The sequence below is a fragment of the Rutidosis leptorrhynchoides genome, chromosome 2 (assembly GCF_046630445.1).
Source record: "Rutidosis leptorrhynchoides isolate AG116_Rl617_1_P2 chromosome 2, CSIRO_AGI_Rlap_v1, whole genome shotgun sequence".
Classification (NCBI taxonomy): domain Eukaryota; kingdom Viridiplantae; phylum Streptophyta; class Magnoliopsida; order Asterales; family Asteraceae; genus Rutidosis; species Rutidosis leptorrhynchoides.
In genome coordinates this window covers 3,062,765-3,088,743 of record NC_092334.1, presented here as the reverse complement: position 1 = coordinate 3,088,743, position 25,979 = coordinate 3,062,765, and positions in this window count along the sequence as shown.

Here is a 25,979-nt window from a genome sequence, read left to right as displayed (position 1 = left end):
TTTTATGAGCTTCTCTAAGTACCATTTCTCTCATATCTCCAAATTTTGGTACCCAAATCCTTTCAGCCCTATACCGGGTTCCGTCTTCCCGAATATTAAGATGCTTCTCCGATCCTTTGGGTATTTCATCCTTTAAATTTCCCTCTTTTAAAACTCCTTGTTGCGCCTCCTTTATTTGAGTAGTAATGTTATTATGAATCATTATATTCATAGATTTTACTCGAATGGGTTCTCTATCCTTCCTGCTCAAGGCATCGGCTACCACATTTGCCTTCCCCGGGTGGTAACGAATCTCAAAATCGTAATCATTCAATAATTCAATCCACCTACGCTGCCTCATATTCAGTTGTTTCTGATTAAATATGTGTTGAAGACTTTTGTGGTCGGTATATATAATACTTTTGACCCCATATAAGTAGTACCTCCAAGTCTTTAATGCAACAACAACCGCGCCTAATTCCAAATCATGCGTCGTATAATTTTGTTCGTGAATCTTCAATTGTCTAGACGCATAAGCAATCACCTTCGTTCGTTGCATTAATACACAACCGAGACCTTGCTTTGATGCGTCACAATAAATCACAAAATCATCATTCCCTTCAGGCAATGACAATATAGGTGCCGTAGTTAGCTTTTTCTTCAATAACTGAAACGCTTTCTCTTGTTCATCATTCCATTCAAATTTCTTCCCTTTATGCGTTAATGCAGTCAAGGGTTTTGCTATTCTGGAAAAGTCTTGGATGAACCTTCTGTAGTAACCAGCTAGTCCTAAAAACTGGCGTATGTGTTTCGGAGTTTTTGGGGTTTCCCACTTTTCAACAGTTTCTATCTTTGCCGGATCCACCTTAATACCTTCTTTGTTCACTATGTGACCGAGGAATTGAACTTCTTCCAACCAAAATGCACACTTTGAAAACTTAGCGTACAATTCTTCCTTCCTCAATACTTCTAACACCTTTCTCAAATGTTCACCGTGTTCTTGGTCATTCTTTGAGTAAATAAGTATGTCATCAATGAAAACAATGACAAACTTGTCAAGGTATGGTCCACACACTCGGTTCATAAGGTCCATGAACACAGCTGGTGCATTAGTTAAACCAAACGGCATGACCATAAACTCGTAATGACCGTAACGTGTTCTGAAAGCAGTCTTTGGAATATCATCTTCTTTCACCCGCATTTGATGATACCCGGAACGTAAGTCAATCTTTGAATAAACAGACGAGCCTTGTAGTTGATCAAATAAGTCGTCGATTCTCGGTAGTGGGTAGCGGTTCTTGATGGTAAGTTTGTTCAACTCTCGGTAGTCGATACACAACCTGAATGTACCATCTTTCTTCTTGACAAACAAAACAGGAGCTCCCCACGGTGATGTGCTTGGTCGAATGAAACCACGCTCTAAAAGTTCTTGTAATTGGCTTTGCAGTTCTTTCATCTCGCTGGGTGCGAGTCTGTAAGGAGCACGAGCTATTGGTGCAGCTCCTGGTACAAGATCTATTTGAAATTCAACGGATCGATGTGGGGGTAATCCCGGTAATTCTTTCGGAAATACATCGGGAAATTCTTTTGCAATGGGAACATCATTGATGCTCTTTTCTTCAGTTTGTACTTTCTCGACGTGTGCTAGAACAGCATAGCAACCTTTTCTTATTAGTTTTTGTGCCTTCAAATTACTAATAAGATGTAGCTTCGTGTTGCCCTTTTCTCCGTACACCATTAAGGGTTTTCCTTTTTCTCGTATAATGCGAATTGCATTTTTGTAACAAACGATCTCCGCTTTCACTTCTTTCAACCAGTCCATACCGATTATCACATCAAAACTCCCTAACTCTACTGGTATCAAATCAATCTTAAATGTTTCGCTAACCAGTTTAATTTCTCGATTCCGACATATATTATCTGCTGAAATTAATTTACCATTTGCTAATTCGAGTAAAAATTTACTATCCAAAGGCGTCAATGGACAACTTAATTTAGCACAAAAATCTCTACTCATATAGCTTCTATCCGCACCCGAATCAAATAAAACGTAAGCAGATTTATTGTCAATAAGAAACGTACCCGTAACAAGCTCCGGGTCTTCCTGTGCCTCTACCGCATTAATATTGAAAACTCTTCCACGGCCTTGTCCATTCGTGTTCTCCTGGTTCGGGCAATTTCTAATAATGTGGCCTGGTTTTCCACATTTATAACAAACTACATTGGCATAACTTGCTCCGACACTACTTGCTCCGCCATTACTCGTTCCGACACCATTTGTTCCTTTCGTTCTATTAACCCCTGGTCCGTAGACCTCACACTTCGCCGCGCTATGACCATTTCTTTTACACTTGTTGCAAAATTTGGTGCAGAACCCCGAGTGATTCTTTTCACACCTTTGGCATAGTTGCTTCTGATTGTTGTTGTTGTTGCGGTTATTATTGTTGTTGGGATGATTGTTGTAGTTGCTGTTGTTGTTGTTGTTGTTGTTGTTGGGCCGTTTGTTGTAGTTGCGATTGTTGGGATAATTGTTGCGATTATTGTTGTAATTGCTGTTGTTGTTGTATTGGTGATTCTTATCACCGTTTTCCTCCCACTTTCTTTTGACTTGCTTCACATTGGCCTCTTCAGCAGTCTGTTCTTTAATTCTTTCTTCAATCTGGTTCACTAGTTTGTGAGCCATTCTACATGCCTGTTGTATGGAGGCGGGCTCGTGTGAACTTATATCTTCTTGGATTCTTTCCGGTAATCCTTTCACAAACGCGTTGATCTTCTCTTCCTCATCTTCGAATGCTCCCGGACACAATAGGCACAATTCTGTGAATCGTCTTTCGTACGTGGTAATATCAAATCCTTGGGTTCGTAACCCTCTAAGTTCTGTCTTGAGCTTATTGACCTCGGTTCTGGGACGGTACTTCTCGTTCATCAAGTGCTTGAATGCTGACCACGGTAGTGCGTACGCATCATCTTGTCCCACTTGCTCTAGATAGGTATTCCACCATGTTAACGCAGAACCTGTGAAGGTATGCGTAGCGTACTTCACTTTGTCCTCTTCAGTACACTTACTTATGGCAAACACCGATTCAACCTTCTCGGTCCACCGTTTCAATCCGATCGGTCCTTCGGTTCCATCAAATTCCAAAGGTTTACAGGCAGTGAATTCTTTGTAGGTGCATCCTACACGATTTCCTGTACTGCTAGATCCAAGGTTATTGTTGGTATGTAGCGCAGCCTGTACTGCGGCTATGTTTGAAGCTAGAAAAGTACGGAATTCCTCTTCATTCATATTCACGGTGTGTCGAGTAGTCGGTGCCATTTCCTTCAAAATAGTTAAATGGAACAAGTTAATCATACAGAATATTAAGAGTAGTTAATAGTATTTCGTAGCATAATATGAACTCATTTATAAAAGCTTTTTCTTCATATTAGCGTTTTATAAGTTTAAATTCGGGTAGTACCTACCCGTTAAGTTCATACTTAGTAGCTAATATACAATTCAACTACTACAATTCTATATGAAAAACTGATTGTAATAATATTTCGCGTTCAAACTTTTATACAATATTTTACAAACTTACAATACCGCTTATTTTACATAAAGCATGAAATATAGCACACAATAACTTTGATACAAGATAGTTGTGAAGACAATTCTAGCTAGTACACAAGTCGTTCGGCAAAGGCAATAAAGACACGTAATTCATACGTCCAGAAACAAGTCATGCATTCTGGTTTTACTAGGACTACTTCCCATCCTTGGTCTTGTGCAACATAACCGTTATGGCCGTTGATAAGACAGCGTGTTGTAACGTCATCAAAGGGATGAGGGTTACGTAATGTCCAACAGTCCCGTAATAATCTAAAAACCTCATTTCTTACCCCAATTACCGACTCTGTCACTTGTGGGAACGTTTTGTTTAATAGTTGTAGCCCGATGTTCTTGTTCTCACTTTGGTGAGAAGCGAACATTACTAACCCATAAGCATAACATGCTTCTTTATGTTGCATGTTAGCCGCTTTTTCTAAATCACGAAGTCCTATATTCGGATATACTGAGTCAAAATAATTTCTTAACCCGTTGCGTAAAATAGCATTTGGGTTCCCCGCAATATATGCGTCAAAGTAAACACATCGTAACTTATGGATTTCCCAATGTGATATTCCCCATCTTCCGAACGAAAGCCTTTTATAAACCAAGGCATTCTTGGAACGTTCTTCGAATGTCTTACAAACTGATCTTGCCTTAAATAGTTGTGCCGAGGAATTCTGACCGACTCTAGACAAGATTTCATCAATCATGTCTCCGGGTAGGTCTCTTAAAATATTGGGTTGTCTATCCATTTTGTGTTTTTAAACTGTAAAATAGACAAGAGTTAGATTCATAAAAAAAATACTTATTAATACAAGCAATTTTTACATATATCATAAAGCATAAGAACACTATATTCCATATATTACACCACACGAATACAACTATCTTATTCCGACTCGCTCGTTTCTTCTTCTTCGGTTTTGGTTCGTTTTGCCAAGTTTCTAGGGATATATGATGTTCCCCTAATACGAGCCGTCGTTGTCCACATTGGTTTAGAAAAACCTGGTGGTTTAGAGGTTCCCGGGTCATTGTTACAACTTAAGGACTTCGGGGGTTGACGATACATATAAAGTTCATCGGGGTTGGAATTAGATTTCTCTATTTTTATGCCCTTTCCCTTATTATTTTCTTTTGCCTTTTTAAATTCAGTTGGGGTAATTTCTATAACATCATCGGAATTCTCGTCGGAATCCGATTCATCGGAGAATTGGTAATCCTCCCAATATTTTGCTTCCTTGGCGGAAACACCATTGACCATAATTAACTTTGGTCGGTTGGTTGAGGATTTTCTTTTACTTAACCGTTTTATTATTTCCCCCACCGGTTCTATTTCTTCATCCGGTTCCGATTCTTCTTCCGGTTCCGATTCTTCTTCCGGTTCCGACTCTTCTTCCGGTTCCTCTTCGGGAACTTGTGAATCAGTCCACAAATCATTCCAATTTACATTTGACTCTTCATTATTATTAGGTGAGTCAATGGGACTTGTTCTAGAGGTAGACATCTATCACATAATATCAAACACGTTAAGAGATTAATATATCACATAATATTCATATGTTAAAAATATATAGTTTCCAACAAAAATGTTAAGCAATCATTTTTAAAGAAAACACGGTCGAAGTCCAGACTCACTAATGCATCCTAACAAACTCGATAAGACACACTAATGCAAATTTTCTGGTTCTCTAAGACCAACGCTCGGATACCAACTGAAATGTCCCGTTCTTATTGATTAAAAACGTTCCATATTAATTGATTTCGTTGCGAGGTTTTGACCTCTATATGAGACGTTTTTCAAAGACTGCATTCATTTTTAAACAAACCATAACCTTTATTTCATCAATAAAGGTTTAAAAAGCTTTACGTAGATTATCAAATAATGATAATCTAAAATATCCTGTTTACACACGACCATTACATAATGGTTTACAATACAAATATGTTACAACAAAATAAGTTTCTTGAATGCAGTTTTTACACAATATCATACAAGCATGGACTCCAAATCTTGTCCTTATTTAAGTATGCGACAGCGGAAGCTCTTAATAATCACCTGAGAATAAACATGCTTAAAACGTCAACAAAAATGTTGGTGAGTTATAGGTTTAACCTATATATATCAAATCGTAACAATAGACCACAAGATTTCATATTTCAATACACATCCCATACATAGAGATAAAAATCATTCATATGGTGAACACCTGGTAACCGACAATAACAAGATGCATATATAAGAATATCCCCATCATTCCGGGACACCCTTCGGATATGATATAAATTTCGAAGTACTAAAGCATCCGGTACTTTGGATGGGGTTTGTTAGGCCCAATAGATCTATCTTTAGGATTCGCGTCAATTAGGGTGTCTGTTCCCTAATTCTTAGATTACCAGACTTAATAAAAAGGGGCATATTCGATTTCGATAATTCAACCATAGAATGTAGTTTCACGTACTTGTGTCTATTTTGTAAATCATTTATAAAACCTGCATGTATTCTCATCCCAAAAATATTAGATTTTAAAAGTGGGACTATAACTCACTTTCACAGATTTTTACTTCGTCGGGAAGTAAGACTTGGCCACTGGTTGATTCACGAACCTATAACAATATATACATATATATCAAAGTATGTTCAAAATATATTTACAACACTTTTAATATATTTTGATGTTTTAAGTTTATTAAGTCAGCTGTCCTCGTTAGTAACCTACAACTAGTTGTCCACAGTTAGATGTACAGAAATAAATCGATAAATATTATCTTGAATCAATCCACGACCCAGTGTATACGTATCTCAGTATTGATCACAACTCAAACTATATATATTTTGGAATCAACCTCAACCCTGTATAGCTAACTCCAACATTCACATATAGAGTGTCTATGGTTGTTCCGAAATATATATAGATGTGTCGACATGATAGGTCGAAACATTGTATACGTGTCTATGGTATCTTAAGATTACATAATATATAATACAAGTTGATTAAGTTATGGTTGGAATAGATTTGTTACCAATTTTCACGTAGCTAAAATGAGAAAAATTATCCAATCTTGTTTTACCCATAACTTCTTCATTTTAAATCCGTTTTGAGTGAATCAAATTGCTATGGTTTCATATTGAACTCTATTTTATGAATCTAAACAAAAAAAGTATAGGTTTCTAGTCGGAAAAATAAGTTACAAGTCGTTTTTGTAAAGGTAGTCATTTCAGTCGAAAGAACGACGTCTAGATGACCATTTTAGAAAACATACTTCCACTTTGAGTTTAACCATAATTTTTGGATATAGTTTCATGTTCATAATAAAAATCATTTTCTCAGAATAACAACTTTTAAATCAAAGTTTATCATAGTTTTTAATTAACTAACCCAAAACAGCCCGCGGTGTTACTACGACGGCGTAAATCCGGTTTTACGGTGTTTTTCGTGTTTCCAGGTTTTAAATCATTAAGTTAGCATATCATATAGATATAGATCATGTGTTTAGTTGATTTTAAAAGTCAAGTTAGAAGGATTAACTTTTGTTTGCGAACAAGTTTAGAATTAACTAAACTATGTTCTAGTGATTACAAGTTTAAACCTTCGTATAAGATAGCTTTATATGTATGAATCGAATGATGTTATGAACATCATTACTACCTTAAGTTCCTTGGATGAACCTACTGGAAAAGAGAAAAATGGATCTAGCTTCAATGGATCCTTGGATGGCTCAAAGTTTTTGAAGCAAAATCATGACACGAAAACAAGTTCAAGTAAGATCATCACTTGAAATAAGATTGTTATAGTTATAGAAATTGAACCAAAGTTTGAATATGATTATTACCTTGTATTAGAATGATAACCTACTGTAAGAAACAAAGATTTTTTGAGGTTGGATGATCACCTTACAAGATTGGAAGTGAGCTAGCAAACTTGAAAGTATTCTTGATTTTATGAAACTAGAACTTTTGGAATTTATGAAGAACACTTAGAACTTGAAGATAGAACTTGAGAGAGTTCAATTAGATGAAGAAAATTGAAGAATGAAAGTGTTTGTAGGTGTTTTTGGTCGTTGGTGTATGGATTAGATATAAAGGATATGTAATTTTGTTTTCATGTAAATAAGTCATGAATGATTACTCATATTTTTGTAATCTTATGAGATATTTCATGCTAGTTGCCAAATGATGGTTCCCACATGTGTTAGGTGACTCACATGGGCTGCTAAGAGCTGATCATTGGAGTGTATATACCAATAGTACATACATCTAAAAGCTGTGTATTGTACGAGTACGAATACGGGTGCATACGAGTAGAATTGTTGATGAAACTGAACGAGAATGTAATTGTAAGCATTTTTGTTAAGTAGAAGTATTTTGATAAGTGTATTGAAGTCTTTCAAAAGTGTATAAATACATATTAAAACACTACATGTATATACATTTTAACTGAGTCGTTAAGTCATCGTTAGTCGTTACATGTAAGTGTTGTTTTGAAACCTTTAGGTTAACGATCTTGTTAAATGTTGTTAACCCAATGTTTATAATATCAAAAGAGATTTTAAATTATTATATTATCATGATATTATTATGTACGAATATCTCTTAATATGATATATATACATTAAATGTCGTTACAACGATAAACGTTACATATATGTCTCGTTTCAAAATCATTAAGTTAGTAGTCTTGTTTTTACATATGTAGTTCATTGTTAATATAATTAATGATATGTTTACTTATCATAATATCATGTTAACTATATATATATAACCATATATATGTCATCATATAGTTTTTTTACAAGTTTTAACGTTCGTGAATCACCGGTCAACTTGGGTGGTCAATTGTCTATATGAAACCTATTTCAATTAATCAAGTCTTAACAAGTTTGATTGCTTAACATGTTGGAAACATTTAATCATGTAAATATCAATCTCAATTAATATATATAAACATGGAAAAGTTCGGGTCACTACAGTGCCTTGCCAAGCCCGGGTTTTCCATGTGGCAAGGCATCGAAAGAACGCGTGCATTCAATGTGCATTTAATATTGAGATTGAGCGGTTGGGAATGTTTGACCAACTAGGTTAGAAACCGGCCTTAGCAATTCCAGTTTTGCTGATTAGATTCTAACCTCTGAAAAAGAGCACTTTTTGCTGACTAGATTCCAAAAAGTCACAAAACCGGCATTGGCTACGCCGATTTTAAGTCACAAGTGTAGAACCGGCCTTGGGAAGGCCAGTTATACTAGATTTGTAAACTCTTTTGAAAAAAACTAGATTTTTAAATTGATTTCAAAAAACCACCATTTCAAAAAAAAAATTGTGGATCCACACCAATATATATATATATATATATATATATATATATATATATATATATATATATATATATATATATATATATATATATGGGTAAAAAGGTTCTTACTGCAAAAAGAGTTAAAACAGAGTTAAAATCATTGATATACACGCTATTAACCCACCAAAAAAATTAATAATGATAAATTGATACATTTATTAAAAAAAAAAAGTTGACATAATTTCAAATTTAATAGGAAAATAATATATACACTTTTAACCCTTATATGAAACTTGTTGATATAATTTTTACAATCCGAGTTCTTAAAAAGCTCGATACATGTATCGACCATCATTAGTATGAATAATAGTTGATACACCGTTGTGGCGGTGACCTGACTTTTCATATCGAAGGTCAGGGGTTCGACTGTTAGGATCACATAGCACAAACAACATTTCATGCAATATAAGCCCAAGAGTCCATTCTTTTCTAAAACCAATTGGTGATAGAGGACTTCCCCTTAGACTTATATACATCAATTTTTGTCTTGTCACATGACCGATGTGGGACTTTGGTTTGCACCCTTCACAAACCTCCCCTAAAACCCAAATCCATTCGGCCTCCCCTCCAACGATAGTCCAGATTCAAACTTTGCCGCCGCCGACTCGAAACTCTCAACCCCAATTGGACGCGGAAATGGAGATTTCGATACAAGGCTCCAGGATTAACTCATCATGCCAGGGTGCGCCACGTCGCTGTGTGCGCTCAGGAGTGCGCACATTGCGTCATCCACCACATCAGGGCTATAGCCTAGCTCTGATACCACTTGTTAGGAATTATGGACCCAACAAGATAGGTGATTTAAACCAATTACTAACCCAGAAATGATAAACGAATAATAAAGCATAGAACAATAAAGATAAATGATACGAGATTTAACGTGGTTATATCCCAACTTCAAAATGCGAAGAAGAGTTTACTCCATGGGTGCAAACCAGAGACTTTTCACTATATTTTTTCAGCACTTGGTTATGGGTTACATAGGTTCCTAATTATAGGCAAAAACAAACAAGGAAATAACTTTGGGAATAAGAAAACTTGTTTCTAGAAAATTCTGCCCGTCATCACCTCACTCGCGATCGCGAGTCCTCCCTAACATCTGTTTCGCTACCGCGAAAGCCACTTCGAGCAGACTCTTCATTAGAGAGTTTGAAACTCGCGATCTCGACTTTTGTGCATCAGCTTTTCGTTTTTGATTTTTTGTTTAACTCGATTCGAACTCCCAACAATCTCCCACTCGAAGAGACATTAAAAAACAACCTCAACCTTCGGCACCCATCAACTATGTTTAGTCAAACCCCACAATAACTGTAACATCCTCAACCTGGTCCTAGTTGTAAGATTACTAATTTACACTTAGGGTACCTACGTTGTTTTATTCATGCTTTTATTTTAATTTAATGTTTATTATTACTTAGTGATGTAGTTAGAACCAGTTTGAAACGACCCGTCCATATTACTATAAATGCAGTACGTTATTCATTGGTCTCATAGCGAGGTATTTGACCTCTATATGATATGTTTTAGAAAAATATTGCATTCGTTTCATAAAAAGCACACCATTATTATATGATAAGGCTAAAAAGGAACATATATTTCATAGCATTATTCCCCAAGAAAGACAAGATTTTAGTTGCAATTGTTCCATTTTCAAGTAATAATCGGTTATATTAAATAAGTGCGAAGACAAAAGGCGAAAACGAAGATTTGAAGACGCAAAGGTCCAAAAAGCTCAAAAGTACAAGATACAATCAAAAAGATTCAAATTATTGATGAAGAACGTCTAAAAATGACAAGAGTACAAGTTACAAAACGCAAAGTACAAGATATTAAATTATACGAAAGGACGTTCGAAAATCCGGAACCTGGACATGAACCAACTCTCAACGCTCGACGCAACGGTGTAAAAATTACGAGTCAACTATGCACAAGAATAAAATATAATATTTAAATAATTCATAATAAGAATAATATTAAATAATAAAAAGTTGTTAATTGAGCATAGTTCAGGGGTAGTAAATGAAAATTCAATTCTATAAAAGGCTATGTATCGATCATATTTGATATACAATTTTTCTATCCTAAATCTATATATCGATCCATCTATCTATTATCAATATCTATATTCTATATCTCTATCATAATGTTAACTTAATAAGATATAACAATAATCTTAATTTTAATTTTAAATTATGATAATAATAAGATTTATGATAGAGATCGTTTGAGTGTGTAAGTCGAAATTCTGTCCGTGTAACGCTACGCTATTTTTAATCATTGTAAGTTATGTTCAACCTTTTTACATTAATGTCTCGTAGCTAAGTTATTATTATGCTTATTTAAAACGAAGTAATCATGATGTTGGGCTAATTACTAAAATTGGGTAATTGGGCTTTGTACCATAATTGGGGTTTGAACAAAAGAACGACACTTGTGGAAATTGAACTATGGGCTATTAATAGATGGGGGGTATTGTCTAATTGAGTGACAACTCATTGGAGTCTGTCGAACCTATCTTCAAATTAATTATCCTAATAATTAATAATGATTATGGTTGTCCTATTTAGTGATGTTCATATGGAATCTGTTATAATCATTTAATTAATCAATTGGGTTGGGTAATTGATTATTCATTCTGATCAAGTGGATGAATTAATATTCATAAACTAATTAAAACAGGGGTGGATTACATACAGTGATAACTGGTGTAATTGTTGACAGAAGTGATAACTGCGTCACAGTTTAAATCCTTAATCAGTTGGAATATTTGACTTCGGGTATAAGGGTAATTTGACGAGGATACTCGCACTTTATATTTATGACCGATGGACTATTATGGACAAAAACCAGATAGACGTATCAAATAAACCAGGACAAAGGACAATTAACCCATGGTAATAAATTAAAATCAACACGTCAAACATCATGATTACGGAAGTTTAAATAAGCATAATTCTTTTATTATATTTCTCATCGTATCTTTATTTACTGTCATTTTATTACTCGCAATTTTATTTTCTGTCATTTTATTTATCGCAATTTATTTTACGCACTTTAATTTTTGTCATTTATTTTTACGCTTAAAATCGACAAACCGGTCATTAAACGGTAAAACCCCCATTTTATAATAATACTACTACTTATTTATATATATATTTTTACAAATAAACTTAATAATATAGCGTTAACTTCACCAGCTCCCTGTGGAACGAACCGGACTTACTAAAAACTACACTACTCTACGATTAGGTACACTGCCTATAGTGTTGTAGCAAGGTTTAGGTATATCCCATCCGTAAATTAATAAAACTTGTGTCATATTTTGTAGTATTTTGTATTAAAAATTTAATACTATTTCGTACCCTCACGCTACATCATCAAGTTTTTGGCGCCGCTGCCGGGGAGCGCTAAAACGCTATATTTTTAATTATAATAATATTGAAATAAAATATAATAATATAATAATATTGAAATAGAATATAATAATATAAAAATATTTAAGAATCTTTACGTAAATTTTTAAAAAAAAAAAGTCGTATTTATTAAATACTTCAGGGGTATATTATGTAACTTATAATTAATAATTGCTATCATGTCGCTTTCATGTGAATAGTAAATTAATTAATTTATTTTCATTTACTATTCATGAATAGTAAATGAATTAAAAAAAAAAAAAAGTTTTAAAAAAAAATTATAATTATAAAAAAATTATTAATTTGTAAAAAAAAAAATCGTTTTTAAAAAAAAAAATCGTTTTTTTTTAAAAAAAAAAAAAAAAAAAAAAAAAAAAAAAAATTTCGTTTTAAAAAAAAAAAAAAAAAAAAAAAAAAAAAAAAAATTTGTGTAAAAAAAAAAAAAAAAAAAAAAATCGTTTTTTTTTAAAAGAAAAAAAAAATCGTTTAAAAAAAAAAAAAAAAAAATTTGAAAAAAAAAAAAAAAAAAAAAAACGTAAAAAAAAAAAAATTATTAAAAAAAAATTATATTTTTTCTATAAAAAAAAAAAAATGTTTTTTTTAGTTTTATTACCTTTAGATTTTTAGACTATAGTCGCAACTTTTAGTATTAAGTTTAGTTTTGCCATAGTTATTTTTACTTCTAGAATTTTTAGGCTTTGCCGTAAAATCCCTTAAGTGCTTATTCCTTAGACTAAGTTTTAGATGCTTTAGAATTTTGCGACGCCGTATTTCGCACTACTTTCTTATTTTTATTTTTCGACGCCTATTTTTCGACCTTTTATTTTTCGACATTTTTCGACGCGCAATCTATTTCTTTCTTATTTCTCGCCATTCTAGTTTTTAGGACTTAGAATTTTTTCTACTTCTTCTCTAAATTTCTTAAAATTACGAAAATTTATTTTAAGTGGTTAAATTGATAGACATCAAAATTTTCTGGTTCGTAGTAATAGTTGGATTTGTACGTGGACCGGGTTATTGGAGCCAAACAGTCCTCAATTATATTGAGACCAAACGAATCCTGCCCCTCTGCTGCATCTTTTGGCTATTCGAAACGTGGGCAAAATCAGAAAAGTCTATTGGTTGGATAACTTATTATAATTTTTCTTTCCTTTTAAAAACTAATAGGATATTCAGTGAATGCACCGAGCAAGACGTTCACCACCTTTTGTACGTTCACCACCTGTAACTAGATCAAGACATCGTTTAACAAATATAGCTGCCGTTGATTTTTCTTTAGACTCGTCATCTAGTCGACCAAGTACTCCAATTCAAATTTTCGATAATCCATCTTCTGAACCCGATTTCACAACTAAGAACCCGGAAGATATTCAAGGACAATTCCAAGATCCTGAACCCCAAACCGTTAAATCAGAATCGACTAGTGATTCGGATACAACAAATCCAATCATGGAAAATCTAGAACCTCTAAGTATGGAAGACCGAATGAGAGCTACACGCACGGGCCAAGGTCACGCCATTATTAAGCCAGACATTAATGCGCCAGATTATGAAATCAAAGGACAAATCCTACACATGGTAACTAATCAGTGCCAATATAGTGGTGCGCCGAAGGAAGATCCAAACGAACATCTTCGTACGTTTAATAGAATTTGTACACTATTCAAAATCCGAGAAGTGGAAGACGAACAAATCTATCTCATGTTATTTCCCTGGACTTTAAAGGGAGAAGCCAAAGATTGGTTAGAATCGTTACCTGAAGGGGCGATTGACACATGGGATGTTTTAGTTGAAAAATTTCTTAAACGATTCTTTCCGGCATCCAAAGCCGTGAGACTTCAAGGAGAAATTGTTACGTTCGCGCAAAATCCAAATGAAACATTATATGAGGCGTGGACAAGATTCGGAAGGATGTTGAGAGGATGTCCTCAACACGGATTAGATACTTTTCAAATAGTACAAATCTTCTATAAAGGCGTAGACATCGCCACACGAAAAGACATCGACATAACCGCTGGTGGATCCATTATGAAGAAAACCGCAACTGAAGCTTACAAAATTATTGATAACACAGCCTCCCACTCGCATGAGTGGCACCAAGAAAAAGATATCTTTCGATCATCTAAAGCGGCTAGAGCCGATTCTAGCCATGACTTTGATTCCGTTTCCGCAAAAATAGATGCTTTCGAAAGACGAATGGAAAAGATGAATAAAGATATTCACGCAATACGAATCAGTTGTGAGCAATGCGGTGGACCACACTTATTGAAAGATTGTCACATTGAACCAACGATGGAACAACGAGAGAATGTTTCCTATATGAACCAAAGGCCGGGAAATAATTATCAAAATAATTATCAACCGCCAAAGCTAAACTTCAATCGAAATCAAAACATTCTTTACAATCCAAAAGGACCCAACAATAACTCGTATAACCAACAAGGTCCGAATAACCAACCAACTCAAAACAACACTTTCAATCAACAAAGACCTGGCTTGTATAAACCACCACAACAAACCGAAGAGAAAAAGTCAAATCTGGAAGAAGTGGTATTTAAGCTAGTTGGATCTCAAACACAATTTATTGAAACTCAAACCCAAACGAACGAGAGGTTTGATCAGTCATTAAGAACTCAACAAGCTTCCATTTTGAATCTAGAAAAACACGTAGGTACTCTTGCTAGCATGATGAGTGAGAGGAAACAAGGAAAGCTACCGAGTAATACTGAAGTAAATCCTCGGAATGAGAATGTTAATATGGTTTCAACGAATTCTGAAAAACCAGCATCAGAAGATGGGAAGGTTTTAGATGAGAGTAACAATGAAGAAGTTACACCACCACCACCCGAGTATGTAAAGCCAGTGGTGGCACCATACAAACCACCCATCCCGTTTCCAAGAAAAGGAGTTGAGTATGAGCAAGTGATAGGTAATAAAGATTGTGATACCTCTGGAAAGAAGAAGAAGAAAAAGAATAAGAAAGTACAAGAAACAAAAGCTGTAGAAGTAAACCCGGTGAATACAGTTCCACCAAAACCTCCACCTAGGGTAGGTGATCCGGGTGAATTTATTGTTCCTTGTCTACTTAGTGATTGTGTCATGTATGATGCACTAGCAGATTTAGGTGCGAGTGTAAGTGTTATGCCTCTTTCCTTATATAAGAGATTAGGTGTAGGTAAGTTAAGTCCAACGGATATGAGTGTTCGACTCTTTGATCAAACCATTAAGCACCCAGTTGGAATTGCTGACAACCTACCCGTTCAAGTAGGCAATTTAACCTTTCTAGTCGAATTTATTGTCATTGACATAGAAGAGGACCCAAACGTTCCTCTAATTTTAGGTCGACCATTCTTTGCATCCACCGGGGCGTTATTTGATGTAGGAAATGGAAGAATGACACTTAAAAGTGGTAACAAATCAATCACCTTTATGATTCGAAAGTCTAAATCTCCACCAACTAAAACCGTTGAACCAGTAAAAACGATTGGTAATAACCATGTTGTTTTACCAACTCCAACGGTAGTGCTTAGCAATAATAAAACGCCTAAGTGTGGGGAAAATGAAGTAAAACCTAATGATGACTTGATAATAAAGAACCCCGTTGTTGATACGAAATTAAATGACCCCGTTATTAACAGTTCAATGAAGAAACTTTTTAAACGGGCTATCGATGCTAGAAGTAAGGGGAACTTTAAGTTATGTAACCGGTTAGTATCCAATCTGTCGCCTAAAGAAAAGGCGAAACTAGTTGAATTTTGGGATATTACGGAAGAAGCCGGGCACTGGCTTAAAGAAAAAGTCACAGATAGGCAAGTTGATTATGGACCAAGAGAAATTGACAATGAAGTTAATCACAATTTCAACACCACAGCTACCTAAGTGTGAGGAGATTCGAATGTTCTAAAAAGATAATGCTGTCTAAAGTTATTTGTTCTGTTCTCGTGTAGTTCCGAGAATGGAATCCGATTGGTCTTTTCCGCTAGCAGACACTAAAGAACTAGTTTTCTCCCTCCATTCTGAATTTTTGCTTTGTAGGTTTTATATGAAATTAATATGCTTTTTAAATTTAAGTTTTGTGTGTTTTTAAAAATAAAAAATTGACTTTATTTCATTAAGTTAAAAAAAAAATTGATTTCTAAAATTCGTCGTGAGTTGAAGACTAGGTCGTTGAGCCGAAATTGCTTTACCCAAGGACGGGGCGACAAATTTTGTTATCATTATTTTTAATTTTATTGATATAAAGTATGCCAAAAATATTATATTTTATAAATTTTTGAACGTGGGGTTATATATCCAACTTCAAAAATATGTATATATGTTTGTTTTTTATCATGTAAAAAAACAGAGTAAAACAGCGCACTTTCAAAGACTGTCATTAAGTTCAGCAAAAGGTACTAATTTTGACAACAAGACGCAAAATATCAAACTCGGTATTTTTAATCACTTTTCTACACTAATCACCCTCATGAATTTATAATTATAGTCTGATTTCATGCAAATGAGGGCATTGCATGATCTCAAGTGTGGGGAAGGGTTATAAATTCTCTCGGGTTTACACTTGGTTTAATTGCCAAATTTTGTGAAAATTTGAAAATTTTTCAACTAAATGAACTCAAAATCATGTTTATACATATTTATGAATGATGAAAACTAGGTGTTAATACCGAAATTATCGTTACCTCGAAAAGGACATAAATTGAGAAACACCCTAAAACGCTTGAATTCATTTAAAATGAAATAGAAGAAAATAAAAAGGCAAAGAAAGAAACTAAGTGTGGGAAGAATGTACCAAGTTATTCAATTTAAAACATATATCACATATTTTTGTACAAGATTATTGCAGGTACTTTTGCTTTGGACGATACTAATCAGTTTTACCCGGTTTACTGTAATACATTTGAAAGAAAGATGGATCTACACGATGAATCAATTCCATCATTTGAAGGAAGTAAAGTCTTCCGAAAAAGACACGCGCTTCTTGATTTAGGTCATGAAGTTGTCGTCCAGACCAGCTGTAGGTTGACGAAAAATCTAGAAAAGTCATCTCTAAAATCAGCAGGAAATCCACGGACCTCAGCATCAAACAGGGTTGCCAAGTGGTCAGATTTATCCTAACCATGAGAAGGATTTATCTCGTATAATGGGGGGGCACCGTGCAAATTAGCTTGATAAGACTAATGAATCAGATCCCCAGAAAGGATAATCTCCTTAAAGATTAAAAATCAGCTTTTAAGACTGATATTACTCAATCCTAGAGATTGACCTTAAAGATTGAGAATTCAAACTCATGGAATTCAATGATATCTAAACTCGAGCTTGAACGAGAAAATATTTTGATCAAAATTGCAAACCGATTTGTTTTCTGAAAATCCATTTTCAATGCGTTCATTACCATTGAACGTAAAATCCTAAGAAATTCACCTGGAATTCATTAGGTCACCTGAACCAAATCAGGTGTCAACCGTAAGAACGGTGGTTGCATAGCATGGTCGGAGACAGGACCTTGTGCCAGACCGAAAAATCAAAGGATGATCTTTACTATCGCTCCTACCAAGGATAGTTCTAGCATCCGACACGTTAAAAGACCATAATCAAATGCATGTCACGGGACATTGCCTTAACAGTTTCTTGTTCATCGCTTTCCTTTACAACCGGACGGTAGTTTACCAAAAGGTAATATACGGAACAAGTAAATTGGATGTGTGCTTTCCGATACCGGGATAGCAGTGGATTACACGAACCTAAATGTTTTTAGCCAAAATATTGATCCACAAATATATTTTGCAACACCGATGGTGGGTCAAATCAGAAAACTTGTCTAGGGTAAAATCTAGCTTGAATTTTTAAAAGATCAAATGTTTTCATAAAGATCCAATTTCCTAAAGGATCTACATTTTTATAGTCATGTGGGACTGTAAACCGCCTTTCAAATGTGCACTTTGCTTTGGAAACCGAAAGTAAATCGGCTATTTGATTGCAAGTGTCGTTGACCTAAACCCGAGGCAACTGTGGATGACACACCCACCTTTAACCATGGTTCTATTGTTAATATCATTGTTTATACCGCTCTATCAAAATCACTGATGTACAAAGTGTGAAGAATAAAGAAGTGATTCGTGTGATGTATTATATTATTTCAAGACTGTATTGCTTGAGGACAAGCAACGCTCAAGTGTGGGGATATTGATAAGGCTAAAAAGGAACATATATTTCATAGCATTATTCCCCAAGAAAGACAAGATTTTAGTTGCAATTGTTCCATTTTCAAGTAATAATCGGTTATATTAAATAAGTGCGAAGACAAAAGGCGAAAACGAAGATTTGAAGACGCAAAGGTCCAAAAAGCTCAAAAGTACAAGATACAATCAAAAAGGTTCAAATTATTGATGAAGAACGTCTAAAAATGACAAGAGTACAAGTTACAAAACGCAAAGTACAAGATATTAAATTATACGAAAGGACGTTCGAAAATCCGGAACCTGGACATGAACCAACTCTCAACGCTCGACGCAACGGTGTAAAAATTACGAGTCAACTATGCACAAGAATAAAATATAATATTTAAATAATTCATAATAAGAATAATATTAAATAATAAAAAGTTGTTAATTGAGCATAGTTCAGGGGTAGTAAATGAAAATTCAATTCTATAAAAGGCTATGTATCGATCATATTTGATATACAATTTTTCTATCCTAAATCTATATATCGATCCATCTATCTATTATCAATATCTATATTCTATATCTCTATCATAATGTTAACTTAATAAGATATAACAATAATCTTAATTTTAATTTTAAATTATGATAATAATAAGATTTATGATAGAGATCGTTTGAGTGTGTAAGTCGAAATTCTGTCCGTGTAACGCTACGCTATTTTTAATCATTGTAAGTTATGTTCAACCTTTTTACATTAATGTCTCGTAGCTAAGTTATTATTATGCTTATTTAAAACGAAGTAATCATGATGTTGGGCTAATTACTAAAATTGGGTAATTGGGCTTTGTACCATAATTGGGGTTTGAACAAAAGAACGACACTTGTGGAAATTGAACTATGGGCTATTAATAGATGGGGGGTATTGTCTAATTGAGTGACAACTCATTGGAGTCTGTCGAACCTATCTTCAAATTAATTATCCTAATAATTAATAATGATTATGGTTGTCCTATTTAGTGATGTTCATATGGAATCTGTTATAATCATTTAATTAATCAATTGGGTTGGGTAATTGATTATTCATTCTGATCAAGTGGATGAATTAATATTCATAAACTAATTAAAACAGGGGTGGATTACATACAGTGATAACTGGTGTAATTGTTGACAGAAGTGATAACTGCGTCACAGTTTAAATCCTTAATCAGTTGGAATATTTGACTTCGGGTATAAGGGTAATTTGACGAGGATACTCGCACTTTATATTTATGACCGATGGACTATTATGGACAAAAACCAGATAGACGTATCAAATAAACCAGGACAAAGGACAATTAACCCATGGTAATAAATTAAAATCAACACGTCAAACATCATGATTACGGAAGTTTAAATAAGCATAATTCTTTTATTATATTTCTCATCGTATCTTTATTTACTGTCATTTTATTACTCGCAATTTTATTTTCTGTCATTTTATTTATCGCAATTTATTTTACGCACTTTAATTTTTGTCATTTATTTTTACGCTTAAAATCGACAAACCGGTCATTAAACGGTAAAACCCCCATTTTATAATAATACTACTACTTATTTATATATATATTTTTACAAATAAACTTAATAATATAGCGTTAACTTCACCAGCTCCCTGTGGAACGAACCGGACTTACTAAAAACTACACTACTCTACGATTAGGTACACTGCCTATAGTGTTGTAGCAAGGTTTAGGTATATCCCATCCGTAAATTAATAAAACTTGTGTCATATTTTGTAGTATTTTGTATTAAAAATTTAATACTATTTCGTACCCTCACGCTACATCATCATTATACATAATGCATGTTTTAAACAAGTGGGCGATTATTTAAGAAATAATCCCCATGATACATCAGTTACCAAATACTACACACATGACATAACTATCGAATATAATACATGACAAAGGTTTTATTGAATGCAACACTTTATTTAAACAAAAGCATGAGACTCCATGCACAGCTTGCTCAGATAATGCAACAGCGGAAGACTTTCTTAAGGACCTGAGAATAAACATGCTTAAACAGTCAACACAAAGGTTGGTGAGATATATAGGTTTAGCATCGATATAAATATAGACCACAAGATTTCATAATTATAAATATATGTATACTCGCAAGTGTATAAAAGTATTCTATAAGTTGTTGAGCGCTTCGGTAACCATACTTAACCATAAATGTAGCATATTCCCTTTATTATGAAATCTCTGAACACTGTATCAAGTGTAGTAAAAACGAAGTACTATGCAACCGTTTACGATACTAGAGCGACTAGCCCGGTTGGGGTTGTCAAACCTGATATATCTATCAATAGGATTCGCGCTTACATGTTCTTACAACATGTAAATATTAGTTACCAAGCTATTAGGGAAGATATGCAAGGTGGTACAACTCAACGTAGAATATATTTTAAGTACTTGTGTCCATGGCGTAAAACATAAAATGCATGTATTCTCATCCCAAAATATTTTTAGAGTTTAAAAATGGGACTATATACTCACTGTCGTAAAAGTATAGTTTCAACAAGTTTTCAACTTATTAAAATATAGCCGACGTCCTTGGATTCACGAACCTATAACAATAATAACGATTCAGATAATAATACATGTGAATAAAATAAAACAAGTTCATAGAATACTTATATATTAATTTTTAACTTTTTTTTGTTAGTAGTCCAAAATAGTCCGAAATGTCCAACACTCCAATAATCGGTATAGATATAATCTTAGAATTATCCCACGACGTATTGTATACGTATTGTCTTTGCATCAACCCAGAGACGTATTGTATACGTATTGTCTTAGAATTTATCCAAACGTATTGTATACTTATTGTCTTAGAATTTATCAAAATGTATTGTATACTTATTGTCATGGAATGTACCAAGATTAGTATATATATATATATATATATATATATATATATATATATATATATATATATATATATATATATACAATCTCGGAATTAACTAAGATTATAATATTTTGTTATAATAATGATAACATGTCCAAATATATATATATATAGGATATAGGAAAAGTTAGCAAGGATATGGTTAATAGGATATGGTTAATATTGTTTTTACAATATAAATTTCGTCCATACAACGTTAATTTTAGCAGATTTTGTTTTGCTCGCCAAATATTCATTACAACTCCGTTTAAAGTGAATCAAATTGCTATGGATTCCTTAAGAAGTTAATTTCTCAAAAACAATTTAAAAGTTCAGCCTATATATTAATATTCAGAGTTTTACCCTCTTTTTGTGCCCGTGGATAGATTTGGAAGAATCCCGGCACCCACCCAATATATAATTTTTGATAAAATATTTCCACTTTGTCTAAAATCATGAAAAAAAATACTGGAAGTCTTATTTACATATATTAACATATTTCCAAAGTTTTAGCCTCGAACTCAAAGTCTAAGATAGGTTTTTAATTCCCAACCCAAAACAGCCGCTTTTTACCGAATGGAGATTAAACGATATATGTTAAGTTTCAAGGTGTTCTTCATATGTACAAGTTATAAGTTATTATATTAACTTAATATAATATCATAATACATATAAATAAGTGTTATTAGAGTTAAGTTAGAAAAATTAGATTAGTTCTTCAAACAAGTTTAGAATCAACTAAACTATGTTCTAGTTTCTAAACTCTTATATAGATAGCTATAAACATATGAATTGAACAAGAGTTGAAGTAGAGTTTTTACCTCAAGTTTAGAATGTAAAGTTGCTGGAAAGAAGTAGTAGAACAAAACTTGAGAGAGTTCTTGCAAGTGTGTGTGAAAAATGGAAGTAAAATTTGAAAAATAAATGTGTAAAAATGAGTTAGAAATGGTGCTTATTTATAGGCTTGAAAATTTGGTTTTTAGTGAAAATATCTAAGATAAGTTAAAATGTATTAAGTCATGGATGACATATTAAATTGATTAGGTCATGGATGACATATTACACAAATAATTGCAGATTTCTCTTGGTATATACCAAGAGTAAATACTTCTAGAAGCTGTGTATAATATGGGTAAAAATACCGTATAAATGCGAGTAGAATTCTCGAGGAAATTGAACGAAAATACGAGTATAGCTATCCTTTATATGTATTGGTATATTATAAAGTGTACTTAATACTTTTAATGATGTATTTACACTCGTAATACGTTATATGTAAATACATTTTAACATAAGTTAATTACATCGTTTAAATAGTAACATATATATTGTTCAAAAACTCTTTAAATTAGTAGTATGAATATATATATATATATATATATATATATATATATATATATATATATATATATATATATATATATATAATACTTTGTTAATATACTTAATGAGATATTTACTTATCATATTTTCAAGTTAAATCTATACATATACATATACATATATATATATATATATATATATATATATATATATATATATATATATATATATATATATAATTAATACAAGTTATGATGTTCGTGAATCGTAAGAATAAAAGGGTGGTCAAACGTTTACATAAATTCCGTTTCAATTAATCAAGTCTTAACAAGTTTGATTGCTTAACATGTTGGAAGCATTTAATTGTGTCGTTTTACACATAGTTGTTCGTGAATCGTCAAGAGAAGTCGATGGGTAAATGAATATATGAACACAGTTCAAAGTTTTTGAAATTTCAACATTACAGACTTTGCTTATCGTGTCAGAAACATATAAAGATCAAGTTTAAATTTGGTCAGAAATTTACGGGTTGTCACAGTACCTACCCGTTAAAGAAATTTCGTCCCGAAATTTGATTGGGATGGTCATGGCTGACAATAAGTATGTTTTCATGACTCTTATGAGTTAGAAATTAGAGTTTTATTATCATTAAGTAATATGGATAAGACAATGTGTTTATGTGAAGAGTACGAGTGAAGCTACCACAAAAGAGTAAAATGAGTAGGTGTAGATTCGTCATATCTCTTGACGTAGATAGGATTGATTTCCAAGTTCAAGAGATTTGGAGAAAATCTTTGTAATAAGATTTGATTCTTCGGTAATCAAGGGAATTAGGATCCGCTTTAAGTGCGATCATCTGTTTTGATTGCTCTGTCGGATATTTTACTATAAATCCACCCCCTTCGTTTCCTTACAACTCACACCTTCTATTATTTCTCTCTCAACTCATACTTTAAAGTATTCGTCAATATGATCCATCCGGTTCTAATCCTTGATATACTCCTAACTTTTATATCCGTCATTCTTCTTTTTCATCTGCCGCCGGAAGAATCTATATACTTCTACTATACTCTTGGTTTTATAGTGTTTTTAGTTCTCCCGTGTCTTTTCGTTGCAATACATATTGATATACACGATTTGTAATTTATGTATTGTCGTTGGGCCTTATATCTTTCCTTATTTTTCGGAGTCCCTGCTCCTGTTTTTCCATAATCATTGACATCTACGGTTAATGGTCTTTTCTGTTTGCTGTGATTTATACCCCCTTTCTATTTTGGAGCTTCATGCTTTTATTTTCTTTTCGCAAGTAATGGTCCAGAATTCGTAGGTATGGAGTTTCGAATTATCATAATATACAAAGTAGAAAAGAAATGTAGTAGCACGATTTGATTTGTCAAATTACCAGAATATCCGGAAAAGACCGAATCATCAAGAAAATATTTTCTTGATATTTTTTAGAGGTTAAATAGAATGCAAGAGTCGTGTAACATGGCACATGATGATGTTATGATCTGTGAATCATCATATTCCATTTAGAAACTCAGCATGACTTACTGTAATATAATCACGTTGATCAAGTGTCATTATATTATACTAACTCATGCTTCAGTTCTCAACACTACTTCAAAAACATTCATATTTTAAACCCGAAGGTTTCAGAATTTAGAAACTAAAATAGTTTCTTTTATGATGTACCACAGATAGCGCGAAGAGGTAAATGATTTCGGATAACAATAGTTATGAAGATATCTTTAGAAACATCGAAGATATTTATAATGAAAGATATGATGATATCTTAGAATATCTAAGATCAAAGGATGATGAAGAATATTGTCCGCAAGAGTTGAGAGTAAGGAGCAAGGTATTCGCTAAAGACTTCAGCAGACATTGAATCATTTGGATTCTTTGAAGGCAGATTTAGTCTTTGTGATTTGTCCACAGCCTCCTTCATGGCTTGCTCAATCCGTTTTTCAATTCCAAACCTTCTCTTTTTCTGAGCTTTGCCAACACACTATTCTTTATCATCAAACTTTTGACTGTTACGGTTGTCTACAGTTTCTACTGCTTCATTCAGCTTTTTCAAAATTCAGGGTATTGATTCATAGAATGGGCGCTTTTAAGAAATTCAGAATTGAAGATCAAAATTTCCAGGAGTTACACATTATATGTATACATATAATTGAAGTGAAAACGCTGCGAGATTCGAGATCTATGATTGATGATTCCCGATAATTGGTATGGCAATTATTGTTACAGGATGTAGGTGAGTACATGATGGGGTTTCATGAATAATATAGATATTTTTCAGAGAGACTAAAGCCGAAGTTGCTGGTACATCTGCTGATAATATAGTGGAATATAAAAGGTGCACCGGTAACGATGGCGAAAGGGCAATGTATATATTGAGGTTATAATACGGCTAATCCAATTGAAAAGTCGAAGTTGACTTGCTGGAGCCGTTACAAAACTGGCTACTTTGAAAAGGAATTGCAAGGTTATTTTCGGCAACAACAACGCTAATGGCTCACGGATTTGTGTTAAACTTCTACTTAGGTTCTGGGAGTTTTCCAGATGTTTTATTGTGGATAACATGTGGTTGGATCATCATCTCGATTATTTCTTAATTGGGGTGTTTTCAAGAATCATGAAGGGTTTGAATGTAGATTGCAATGAATTTTTGAATAACACAAAAATTGTTTTATGGGTTTAATGAATAGAAGTGATATTTAAGCACAGTTTTGAAGTCAAAGTATAGCTTTGAAAGATGTAGAGATTTAAGAGTGATGTCTCCCGTTGAGTCTTGACTTGGATTCTGATCTGTCAAATTTAGAATATGAAATTGAATTTGGATGAGAACTGTTGTTTTGATTTCTATGAAAGAATGTATATCGTTGTGAAAGTAGTGAGTATAGTTGATGATTGCTGAATCAGATTCGAAGAATGCAATATATTAATTGTGAATTTATATATCTCTCGGGTATTACCTACCCGTTAGAAGTTTCACAAGTAATATTTTGGTACAGGAGAATTTTTATTACAGTCTTTATGAAAATATATGTATATTTTCTTCAGATGTAATACAGATTTGATGAGTTAATATTAAGTTAAGCTCATTTGATTTTCGGCTGGAATTAGAAATGAATAATCTCTAAAACAATAGAGATTACATAATCTTCGCGGAGTATTTCACTAATGTAATCAATACTTTATTATTTATTCTTATTGA